Genomic DNA, 13,399 nt, shown 5'->3' with positions numbered 1-13,399 from the left:
GCAAGCTATAAATCTCACGCGCAAGCTTAATGATATTTTTTACTGAACCAATCACTGATTGCCACATCACTAATTTACTGGCCGTGACCCAATCACTAATTTACGGCCGCAGAGGAAATAATTTTCGGCTAAGATTTGGAATAATAGTTCTGAATTCAAGTTGAGTATGTTTCACCTCTTCCTCGGAGAATGACGATCTCACGGTTCTTGCGAATTGAATCATCCATAAATGGGGTTCCAATGTCCACTTAGTACAGTGTCGGGACGATTTTGCCCCGAAGGTTTTATGATATTACGGATTTGCCACTCAGTTCAGAGTATACGTATAAAATACATTTTTTTCTTTTTCTTTTTTGTTCTCTTCGCTCTCGCCCGCAAGAAAACAAGCGGGGAAAAAAAGAAAAGAAAAAAGAGCCTCTCAAAAATGCGGATGCCACGCATCGTGCTTCTCCTCAAACACTCCTTCAATTGGTGCATGCCGTAATTCTCAAGGTCTACTTCGTTGCTCGATTGCCCAAATCCCTAAAATCTATTTCCGAGATTGAACTTCTGTGTGCATTTGTAAGTTCCTCTTCTTTTGTCTGTTTTTATTCTTCAATCGTGGATATGGCTGTCACTGTTTTCATTCATATCTCGCAATATTTCTCTGTAATTTTTGGGTTTGTTCAGTTAATTTGGATTTAGATTTCGATAATTGCTGAGGTTTGGGATGCGATTGTGCAAGTGTTTTTAGAATTTAGATCATGAATAGTGGGAATAGTTCTTATTTGTTGATCTAATTATAGGTCGGTTGTTCAAACTTGAATGTTCCTATTTATATAAAATGGATGGCATTTATTTTCAGAATGATATAGCTCACATTGTCCCTCTACAGTACAATTATATGAATGCCAATATGAACTTATGGACCCTCAGGCGAGTACCTTTTGAATTATTATTTATGGTCGAGTGTAACTAGGCAGGGAGAAGAGAAACCTAATTGGAAAGTGCAAACGGAAACCTACTGGATGTGAGAAGAGAAATCTACTTGATCAGGGAGAGGTGAGAAGACAGTGTAAAGGGCATAGAAATTTGTGTTTCTTTCTCCAGACTATGTTCATTAGGTCAATATAAGATCCATTCCCGGTTAGTCTTTAGTTATTGCTGGAGATAATTGGGAGTTGGGTTGAAATATCTGAGTATAAAAGGTCATAATATTTTACTCTATTAAGTAAACAATTAGCAAGACCTTCCGCACGTGCGAAGCGCGTGTATGAAGGCTAGTATTTGGATCCTGAATCCTCAGAAAGCCAGTAATGTATCATCAAAGACATCAGTCGGTAATTTGCAACTGAAAATACAATCCTCATAGGCTTCAATCAGAACAACACAAACATCTAAGAACAAACACAACTCGTATCAAGATGTAATCGCAGTAAATCAGCCCCATGGACCAGATTGTAAATAGGATCCACAGGTTCCTAGCAGAAAGTGAAAGATTTCAATCTCGGTTCAATCATAGCATTGTTGGTCATGGCACTTTGGCTACCGTCGATGTGGCATCGAACCATAAACACATCAAAACACTAAATTAAGAACACACTTGAAAATAAGAAAATTGGCTTGTGACTTTTGTATGGAATTTGATATCAGTTGCGTATTAGGATTTTAAGATGGTAAGAAGTTATCTTCTTGAATGAGTTTCACAAATTTGCCTGGTAGAAAAACTAGTATTTCTGATCCGGCTACTTTAGCATGGCATGAACTCTTAGTTGTTCCTCTCTTTGGCCAAGTTTTGATGTTGCACCTGTACAGCTTTGGGTTGAAAACTTAGGCCTATAGTTTAATGGCTTTGAAGTTTCTGTTATTCATGTCTAGTTACCTTACTCAATTACGAATCCCACGCTTTTAGTTATCTGTTACAAAATCTCTTACTATGAATTTGTAATGTTAAACATTGTGCTTAATTACTTGATTTAATTCATATATTTGTAGTTATGGGCAGAAACTACTTTCTGGAAAATGTAACAATCATGCACCTACTTCCTCAGGAAAGCCTGAAATAATAATTAACGATAGTTTATTTGATCTAATGTGGTAAAGATAGTGAGACTAGAGAGGAGAAGAGGGTTTTATATAGGGAGACCCTAAACCCTAGTTGAAGGTATGGGCCTTATTTTGGTGGGTCAGTTAAATATGAATTGGGCTTTGAAAACAGGGGTTATAAAATTGGGCCGACCCGGCCGGCATAAGAGTCATTTACAAAGTTCAAAGCTTTCTGATTTTGAAAATTTCTGATGCATTTTGGTATTGTGGGTGAAGGAATGTCGATGGGGAAGGAAAGCACTTGGGTGGGGAAGAAGCCTCTGAGACGCATTGGAGGAATGTCCGATGCTCTCTCTATTGCTTCTGATCTTGGCTTCTCAGTCGCCGCTGCTCCTACTCCGGTAAAAATCCAAACTTTAACTTTCTACCAAGTCAATTTTGTGTCATTGCTCATTTTGAATCAGAATTAGCTTTACCAATCTCAGTTATATCAAGTCAATTTTGATCTTTTAAGTTACATTTCTGTGTTTCTGGGTTTGATTTTGAACACCCGGTTTAAATAGAACAATGCTTTGACCCAAAGGGTAGGATGGTGTTAGTTAATCGTGTTTGATTTTTGGTTTAATTGTAATGTGGATGGTTAGTGGGTGGATAGTTAATTATGGGTTGGTGGTTGTTTTGATGCAGGAAGAACTTCAGAACTGGTCGAGTACTGGTCAGAAAGGTGATGACTTGATAAGAGTTCTCAGGGAACTTACCACTGTGCAAAGGAAAATAGCAGATCTCCAAGTTGAACTTCAAGGCAGAAAGGTGAGTTGTTCGAGTCTCCTTTCTGTCCTGTTTTTTATTTGAGTTGCATGTAGGTATCTAATCATGAAGTAATAGGGATTTCTGATCTTTGTTTTGTATTTTTATGATTCTTTGAACTGACATTGGGGTTTTGTTGTCTTTAGGATGACAAGAATGTTTCACATTTGACACACGTGAGTGAAATGGAGATGAAGTGCGAAACTCTATCAAGGATAACTACAATATTAAAAGATGTCATTCAGAACAAGGTAAACTTATTGCATTTTGTGTCCTGTACATTGCTAGTTCTATACCTCTATTGAATGTATATGTTGAAGACTCTTCTGCTATATTCATTTGTCCCTGACAATTATGTTGCTTAATGTTCTATATATCTAAATTTTGATACGACATCTAATAGATGGACTTGTGCATTCCAATGTTGCTAAGAACATATTTGGGTAAATTCTTTGTTGGTTAACATGCACCACTAAGTTTTATAATCTCTCTGAGGTATAATCGAATTGGATTTACTCGTCTCATGTTGCAATTTAAAATTAGGTACTGTTTGCTTATTCTAGTGTGTCGGTGTTTCATAAATGTCTGTATAAAGTTCATGGGGGTAAACTTGCAGGCAATGTCTTCGATATATGGTGAGGACGTATGTTGAATATTCACATAAGCTTTTCTAATATGCACTGACTCAGGGATAGACATGTCACACAAGAAGCCTTAAGAACTTCTCAGCCTTGTGGCATAATCTTCTGTTCTTTATCAGAGTTATCTTACTAAAAGATGACATTCTCAGCCATTTGGCTGATGATAGCATAGTGAATACATTTAAAAAGGAGTTGAAACTGTCAATATGTTAAATTTACCCTTTGACAATAACATCTCTTCTGAAGTAATTAAGGCCTGTCCTTTCAAGACTATGTTCTCAAAGATATGTTTGGGATGGTAGTATCGCAATTATGTTTGATTAACATGTAGTTGTTGTCTAGAAGTTAAGTAGGATGGGCATACAATAGCAGATTTACATTGTCTATCCTTTGTCGAGCTTGTAGTTGTTGTCAGCAAGTTATGCTCTCGAAGATAGTATGTTTTTTGTTTTGACATTATTAGTTGACTTCATCTGTTTGTATCTCAGTTCTACTGTATATTGTTTCCATGTTCTGACCGGATCGTATCATTGCTCGTCTCCAACAACCATACTCACTCGATTGCATTCCAGTTGAAGCGGAATATCAGGTTTTTTCCCCTCATGTCTTCTGTTGAATTACTCATTCAAAATGGGAGTTTGTATATGTTTACAGTATTATACATCTTCACTACTATTTTACTTGGGAAATCTTATATATTTGCGTCATTCCGAACATTCTTTGTCACTAACATCATTCCCCATAGGGTAAATCATCAACTATTTTCATAAATTACTTATCTCACGACTCTACTCATAATATACATATATATATATACAAGGTTTTTCAGGTGCGGACGTCCCAATTCCGGCGATGGCAGGCCGCAACGGCGGGGCGCACTAGCACAGCTTCACTACCCACCTCCCGGCGATCCCGTTTGTGCCGGCCGGAGCTCCATCGGCGACCCACGACGGCCAGAATATGTAAAAATCAAGTTTCTAGGCAGATTCCGGTGATTTTGCTATTCCGGCCTCCGTGGGTCGCCGATGGAGCTCCGGCCGGCACAGACGGGATCGCCGGGAGGTGGGTAATGCGGCTGTGCTGGTACGCCCCGCTGTTGTGGCCTGCCGTCGCCGGAATCGAGACGTCCGCACCTGATCACCATTGAATATATATATATATATATATATATATATTTTTTTTTTTGTAATATTAATCTTAGAAGGCAAATGAAGGATATATTTGCTGACAATAAAGAAGATTTTGTTGGAAATCTCATTTTGTTTGATAGAAGTTTTCTTAATGCTTCTTGTGGCACATCTGCTTGGTTTACGCAAAAACAATTCTCTGAATTACTGATGAAGGCTGCTAGTGATTATGGACCATTAATAACATCAGTTGCCGATTTCCAATGGAGCCAAACATTTAAGGAGCCTCCTTCAGTATGGGGGGTATGTTTGTAGAACATTATAATATTGTCTATTCATCCAGATTCCGTAAAGCATAACTTTGTTTTTTTTTTGTTAATATTATGATTCAAACATATTTGTTATTTGAGTTTAGTTCACGTGTGAGTGTGTCCTTTACATTTTCCTTGAGTCTTGGTCTTTATTTTTCTTCAATTGCAGGAAATACTTCGTCCAATTCCTGTTGCCTTAGCATCATGCACCTGGTTTTTTGAAGCAATGTCTGCTATGAGGGAGTCGTTTGCAACACTTCAACAACTCAGAGTCGGTCATTCTGATACCCCTTCACCTATCACACCAGCCAAGGATTCCAGAAGAGTACCAGGGGTTTCCGATTGTGTAACTCCACCTCCTTTGAAAATTGAACCTAGTTTTGATGACCTGGCTATCAAAAGTTCAAGTAGGCTGGATATCAAGCATCAAGAAGCAGAGGATGAAAGTGAGCTGGACAGCTCTAACCATAGGGAGATTGTCATGGCCTCCTTCAGTTAAAAAGGCCACTACTTGAAAGCTGACTCTTTTTGTGAACCATTATATGTTTGTTTTGATGTATAATATAGGTCGTATAATGCAGCAACCTTGGGTATACTTCTATATTGATTATACTACCTTGAAGTTTTGAACTTGTAAAACATTAGTTTGTGCAGTAATACAAATGTTCTATCTGAATTGTGCCAAAGTAACCAAATGTATTGAATATCTAGTTTCACCAGTAAAACCGTTAACATTTGGTTGTGCTTGCAGAACTTACATTAAGACACCTGCAGTGGATTCCTTCAGGACCAAAATCTGGCACTTCTAGGTATTACAGTTTGCTTCCTATGGTAGTAACTAGTAAGGGCAAAATTTCTGCAGTGGTTTCTCTGTTCATAATATCTAGGTTCTCTCCTTGGTTTACAGGTATACCTCTTCAATAACTGGCTTTCGGGTATGGTTCCCGCTTCAATCGGTAACTGTCATCTTCTTCAAACTCTTGATTTGAGCAACACAATGCAGTTTTAGTGGTTCTATTCCTAGTCTTGCAAACTCCACTAGCTTGTTTATGCTTGATTCGAGCTTCATTTCATTTTCTGGTTCGATCCCAACTAGTCTCACTAGGTCAAGTTCCCTAATCTTTTTTGCTCTGCAAAACAAAATCTTTTCTTGTTCCGTTCGAAGCACGTGGGGTGGAACAAACAGGACTTCCCAGCTTAAGTTATTGACTATTGACCATAATCTCATCTCTGGAACTATCCCAAGCTCTCTGAGCAAGTTGGATTTTCTTGAAGAGATTTCTCTGAGCAATAACCAGATTACAGGAACCATACCCAATGACCTAGGAGAGCTCACAAGCTCCAGAAGCTATACTTATCCATCAATGACATCAATGGAAGCTTCCTACTAACTTTTCCAATCTGTCCTCAATTGTGACATTAAATCTAGAAGGCAATAACCAAATCCAGAAGTCTTGGAGAAAATGCAGAAGGATCTGAGGAGTAATGAGTTCAGTGGTCATATTACAGCTTCTATTGGGAATATATCTGGGATTAATGATTTATCCAAAAACATTTTCACTTAATTCCTACTTTACCTGCCTAGCCAATCTCACTTCCTTCAAGGTTTCTTACAGCAATCTGTCTGGCTTGGTCCCAAGGGAGAGAAGCTTCTTGTCTTTGATTCCAGGCCTAAGGGCAGTCTTCCATAATTTCTTCATGGTAAGTTAACTGAACTAGCTCACGAGTTTTCTAGAATAGTCTTGAATTTTCAGAGTTCAGTAGAATTGTTTCAAAGTTCAGTAGATATTTAAAAGTCTACATTAGGTCTTCAATTTCATGTGCAATGTCTATTAAAATATGCAGCTCGTAGATCAGGAGAACATCGTACCTGCGTATTTGAATTTGAGCTTGTTATTGTTTTCTGTTGAACCACAACTACAAACAGGTTGTGGTGTTAACAAAGAAGATGCTGAATCAGAAGCTTAAGCCAAAAGGCTTCTGTATCAAGAGCAACCACATATATTAGTGAAACCATCGTTGTCCTGTCCAACCTATCAAACCATCCTCAAGTATTGTGCAATTGAGAACCGAGAACCAGACAACACGAAAGAACCATTGTTCAACTTGATCGATCAAACAAACACAGAATGGAAGAGAAACAGTGGAATCTGGATAGTAAAGATGTTCGGGCAATGTCGCTCCAAACAAACAGAATTTTTTCTCTCTTTGCTCAGACCAGCAACAAACTTCCGGTTTTGCTTTTACATACAATTGCCCTACATCCATACATGCCACTTGATCGATCACCGTCACAAGCCCTCCTATTCTGCAACATGTTTTATGACTAGATGCGATAACACTAGCATAACCAAATATATATATAAGAACCTTTTGCACAACCAAATACGTACAATGTACATTGCCTTTCGTTTTCTTATATTTTGAAGTTTGACATTTTTCAAGTTGAATGACTCAACTCTAACATATCTGATCCCTGATGCTAAAACAACAGTGACATGATTCAGAAAAGAATAATTACCCGTCGATGCTCAACCTCACCCACAAGTTAACCGAAATAACAAAATAAGTATTCCCTATGGGCTGGCCAGTTAATAATATCACTGTGAATGCATAGGAAGCATGTCCATTGTAGATAGTCCTACAATCTCTACTCCAGATATAACATAAAACAGAACCTCAATAGTAGGCGCTACAAAGAATTAGAAATTAGAAAAGTGATGAGCCTGCGTACAGTGAAACCTCAAGTCTTTAGATCATCAGACATTGCTGATGATAATCTAAATGTAGCTGTTGAAATAATATCCTAGATGTAGCTGCTTTTGCAGTATTTGTTCTGGGGACGGCCACCTGCACATACACTAGTTCTAGTTCTTACTTCTTAACATATGATGCAGATATAATGCAAGCGTACACCACATGCATCATAGATAGCGAGAAACATTATAAGTTTATAACAAATGTTGAAAAGAACAGGAGAGAGAAAGAACCTGTTGGTATTCTAAACATGAGACGTTATACCAAATGTCAAAAACTCATCCTCACAGTTCTCTACCATGCTCCTGGTATAAACATGAGACGTTGAAATTGCAACCGGACTGGATGAGGATTCGGCATTTGGTGAAAGCAACGTATCAGCTGCAAGTTCTTCATCTACAACGGATCTACTTGGGGTCATCTTATTAACAGGGAGATAATGCGAGGAATTGGAAACAGTAACCTGATTAATCTCCCCAGGAAACCTGCTGCTTAAGGTACGTAGGAGAATGGTTATCTACAGGTGAAGTTGTCACGATCCGAAATTTCAAGTATGAAACTCAAATTTCGATGTCATGAAAAACTCTAAAACAATCTCAATAAATCGAAATCATTTTAATGTCACAGTTGATCATTACTGAGTTCATAGTACAACTCAGTTAAATTGATTATTACAAACCAAATTTATAATTCATGCATTATATCAAATAAAAATATAAAAATCCTCTCAATCCTCACCACAAGATAAAATAAAACAACTCCAATGCCTTTAGTGTTGTCCGTCCATTCCGCTAATCCACACCTGCGGAATTATCCCCTACACCATCGAATTAGTGCACCGGGATTGTAAACACAAACTCGGTAAGCTTTGCAGCTCGTATGAGTAAAACATTAATATAACTCGCATAAAAATATATACGAAAATACATATAGCATCAATCATAAATGCACTCATGAGTCATTGGACGACCCATCTGGTTGTCCAAAATCAACAGAAATATATATGCTCATGAGAAATCGGGCAGCCCCTCTGTTTATCCAAATGCATTTATAATACGGGTACTCATGAGCGCTGGTACACCTCTGTTACCCCTCATATTAGTACGCCGCCCGACATTGGGCAACCACTTGCTACCCAATATCCAAAATATAGGTACTCATGAGCGTTGGTACACCACTGTTACCCCTCATGTTAGTACCCAACAGACAGACTAGAGCTCTAACTGAATCGTACCTGTCGCCCGTCCAATGCTAGGTTCCGACATGCCAACACGTCCGAAGACAGATCCACAGACCACAAAAACGTTTTAACATAACTCAAGTTAAAACCACGTACAAACAATCATCACATGATATTGTACAAATCAAATTGACATGCTCAAATAAATAAATATCAACGCTATAATGAACTCATTCGCAAATGGAAATCATGATAGTATATATTATAGCAAACCATATATATGTACTTATTTTACCAATTATACACATACACAATCCAGTATATTATATACATATCATAGTTCATTCATTTTAATTAAGCGCAATCATGAATCTCCGCTAGAGTAGATTCGTGATTGTGAGATTTTACTCACCTTATATTCCTGAGCGTAATTTCCACGATTCCTAACTCGAATATTTTACTTGTTGTGTCGATAACCTAGAATATATAAGTAGTGAAAATTTAGAAGCGTTAAGTAAAACCTTAAATGCCGAAACAGTAATAATGTTTTACTGTTAAGCAATTTCTGGTTTTTACGAAATTACTGTTCACGTAATTACCATTCACATATTACTGTACAATACGTATTAATTACGTATTCCTATACGAGTACATACTATTTACATATTTCTGTACATGTACATATTATTTTCGTATTCATGTTCATCAATGTACTATTCTAATTTACCTATTCAGAAATTATTTTTACAATTACTGTACGTAAAATAATTTTACATTCACCGTACGTAAAATAAATTTACATTTATTACTGTTGAAAATCAATGCTCACGCGCCGCCGCACGAGGCGGCGCGTGGGGTGCACGCTCCAACTCCGGTGACCGCGCCGTTCACTGTGGCAGCGCATGGGGCCCACACGCCACTTGTAAAACCTGCACGTAACTCGCCACCACCACCCCCAAACCCCTCCATTTTCTCTCCTCTTCCCCTCCACGGCCGAAGGCCGCCCAAAGCACTACTCACCTTCCCTCACGCGCCGCCTAAGGCGGCGGTATCCCCACCTCCCCCTCCTCCTCCGATCCTTCCTCAAATTGACCCAAAATCCATCAAACAATCAAATTCAACCATCAATTATATCAAATCATACCTATTTCGTACGTTGGAGCCACCGGAACTTCAAGAGGGATGGATCGCCGATCGTGGTCGATTTCTCAAGGAAGAGGAGCGGCGCGATTCCGAGTTCCAATCTCCAAGCAAGCGGCTTCGGTGACGAGCATAGGTGGTGGTGAGCCGGTCTCCGTGCATTGGTTTCGCCGGCGATGAAGCTAGGACGGCGGATGGAGTCGCGTGAGCCTCGGGTTGTCGCGCGAGCTTCACTGCGGCGAGGGGGACCGCGTCGAGTTCGGGGTTTGGAGTGGAGAGCCTTGTGAAGCTTTTGGGCGAGGCGGTGAGAGCCAGGACGGCCCAGGAGAGGAGATCGCCGATGATGGGTTTTCTGATGGAGAGAGAGAGAGGTCGGGGAGAGAGAGAGAAGAGGGAGGCGGGTGAGATAGAGGGTTTCCGAAAACGGAAACCCTAAATCTAAAAATCTCCTTTTTATACCCACTTCCAAAATCGGAAACTAACTTCCGTCGTTAATAACTTTTACGTACGACGTCCGATTAGAACGCGTGACGTGCGACGAACTCGTATCGACGAGCTCTACAACTTTGGTGAATGAAGTTTTTACAAATGAGCAACGGAGTAAAAGTCGATTCTCGCGTCACAGAAATGTAACGTTTTTCTAAATAAGATTTCCGACGACTGTTTCGTTTTCGATTTGACAACGTCGCGAGGCGAAACATTGCGGTTTATTAATAGTACAATGTTTATTAATTCTACAAATTCAAATAAATCGATCTTGAAAAATTGGGTCATTGTAATCTACCCCACTTATAAGAATTTCGTCTCGAAATTCAAGTGCTCTAGTCAACAAACAATTGCGGATATCTTGTCTTCATGTCCGACTCTAGTTCCCAAGAGGCATCGCCCTCATCATGGTGACTCCACAACACTTTGACTAACTCCACTTCTTTCTTCCGGAGTTTCTTGGTTGATCTATCCAGAATGCGAACCGGCTCAATAACAAATGTGGCATTTTCCTTCACCTTTATGATTCCATGATCAATTACATGCGACTCATCCGGTACGTACCTCCTCAACATGGAAATATGGAAGACGTTGTGAACGCCCGACATGCTAGTAGGCAAGGCTAGACGATATGCTAGTTCTCCTACTTTCTCAAGAATCTCGAAAGGCCCAACGTACCTCGGAGCCAACTTTCCTTTCTTGCAAAATCTCACTACACCTCTCATATGTGAGACTTTTAAGAATACATGATTACCGATTTCAAATTCAACATGTCTTCTCTTCAAGTCTGCGTAGCTCTTCTGTCTACTCTGTGTGGTTTGGATCTTATCTCGAATGATCGAGATCTTCTCTGTGGTTTCTTAAACCACCTCTGGGCCCATTAATGCTTCATCACCATCTTTGGCCCAACAAATAGGTGATTTGCATGGCTACCATAAAGAGCCTCATAAGGTGCCATGTCGATGCTAGAATGGTAGCTGTTGTTGTAGGCAAACTCTATCAACCTCAAGTGATCCTCCCACCTTCCTTTAAAATCCAGTATACAAGCTCTCAACATGCTCCATCACCTGATTCACCCCTTCTATCTGTCCATCAGTTTGAGGATGAAATGCGGTACTCATATCCAAGGTAGTACCCATAGCCTTCTGCAAACTACCCCAGAACTTCGATGTGAAACGTGCATCTCATCAGAGACAATAAAAACTGGAGCTCTATGAAGTCTCACTATCACATCCACATATAGCTTCCCTAGCACGTCCACCGAATACTTCATCGACACTGGAAGAAAATGTGCTGACTTCGTCAATCGATCGACAATCACCCATATTGCATCGTGACCCTTCTTGGACTTAGGCAGTCCAGTCACAAAATCCATAGATATCTGTTCCCACTTCCAAAGAGGAATAGTCAATGGCTTCAACATGCCCGTAGCTCGTTGATGCTCTGCCTTCACCTGCTAACACGTGAGGCACTTGATACAAATTCAGCCACATTTTTCTTCATCCCGTTCCACCAGAATTGCCTGCATAGGCCCTTGTACATCTTGGTGTCCCTGGATGAACGGTATAACGAGATCGGTGTGCCGTGCGAAGGACCTCCTCCTTGAGATCAATACAATCTAGAACACACAATCTTGTCCCAAACCTCAACCCTCCATCGGGTCCAACTCTCCACTCGGAAGGACATTCATCAAGCGTATCTACTACAAGGTCTGCCAACTTAGCTTGTGAGAATTTATCTTGTGCCTGACCTTTTATGATCCTTGAGATTAATGTAGGTTGCACAGAGACACTACCAAGAAAGACCTTTCTCCTCCGGATGGTACCAAGTCAAATTCTGATGCAGTTTCGACTATAAACCATTCTTGAACCATAAGAGAAGCTATCACACCTCTCGGTTTCCTGCTCAAGGCATCAGCCACCACATTTGCTTTCCCAGGGTGATACTCCAAGGTGAAGTCATAATCCTTGAGGAGTTCCATCCATCTCCTCTGTCTCATATTCAATTCTTTCTGTGAGAATAGATACTTCCAACTCTTATGATCAGAAAAGAGTTAAAATTTCTCACCATACAAGTAATGTCTCCAAATCTTCAGGACAAAAACGACTGCCGCTAGCTCTAGATCGTGAGTGGGGTAGTTCCTCTCATGGATCTTTAACTGTCTAGAGCCATATACAACAAATCCTCCATGCTGTATCAACACACAACCCAAGCCTTGGAGCGAAGCATCACTATAAATGACATAACCGCCCCCACTAGAGGGAATTATCAACACTGGAGCTGTGGTCAAGCTGGTGTTTAGTTTGTTGAATGCCTCCTCACATGCTTCTGTCCACACAAACTGAACATCCTTCTTGGTCAACTTTGTCAATGAAGATGCAATACTAGAAAACCCTTCAATAAACCTCCGGTAGTAACCTGCCAAACCCAGGAAACTACGAATCTCAGTAGGGTTCTTCGGGCGACTCCAACTCTTCAGTGCCTCCACTTTTGACGGGTCTACTAATACTCCATCTTTTGAGACTACATGACCAAGGAACTTGACTTCTTCCTTCCAGAACTCACACTTCTCGAGTTTGGCATACAATCTTGCTTCCTTTAAGGTCTGCAACACCGTTCTCAGATGCACCACATGCTCTTCTTGAGACTTGGAGTATATCAGAATGTCATCCACAAACACTACAACAAACTCATCCAAGTACGGGCTAAAGATTTGGTTCATCAAACTCATAAAGACGGCTGGTGCATTGGTCAGGCCAAAGGGCATGACCACAAACTCATAGTATCCATACCCGGTCCTGAAGGCTGTCTTCGATATATCTTCTTCCTTCACCCTGAGTTGATGGTAACCGGATCTCAAATCAATCTTAGAGAACACCGTAGGTCCTTTAAGCTGATCGAACAAATCATTAATCCTAGGCAAGG

The 13,399-nt window shown here is 40.1% G+C and overlaps 2 non-coding genes and 1 pseudogene across 2 annotated transcripts; 1 reads left to right on the top strand and 2 right to left on the bottom strand.

Annotated features, from left to right (window-relative positions):
* The first annotated feature begins 451 nt into the window (after window positions 1-451).
* LOC126792111 (AUGMIN subunit 2-like) lies at window positions 452-5,426 on the top strand (annotated as a pseudogene).
* On the bottom strand, window positions 1,274-1,355 carry LOC126792983 (small nucleolar RNA snoR77Y). The gene has a single exon (XR_007671975.1). It is a non-coding gene; the product is annotated as a small nucleolar RNA snoR77Y (small nucleolar RNA).
* LOC126792988 (small nucleolar RNA snoR2/U65) lies at window positions 1,402-1,548 on the bottom strand. Its single transcript, XR_007671980.1, has one exon. It is a non-coding gene; the product is annotated as a small nucleolar RNA snoR2/U65 (small nucleolar RNA).
* Window positions 5,427-13,399: the final 7,973 nt, after the last annotated feature.

This window comes from Argentina anserina, chromosome 4, assembly GCF_933775445.1.
Source record: "Argentina anserina chromosome 4, drPotAnse1.1, whole genome shotgun sequence".
In the NCBI taxonomy this organism is placed as follows: domain Eukaryota; kingdom Viridiplantae; phylum Streptophyta; class Magnoliopsida; order Rosales; family Rosaceae; genus Argentina; species Argentina anserina.
Note: the sequence above shows the minus strand (reverse complement) of the source record. Positions and strands in the feature narration are given on the sequence as shown.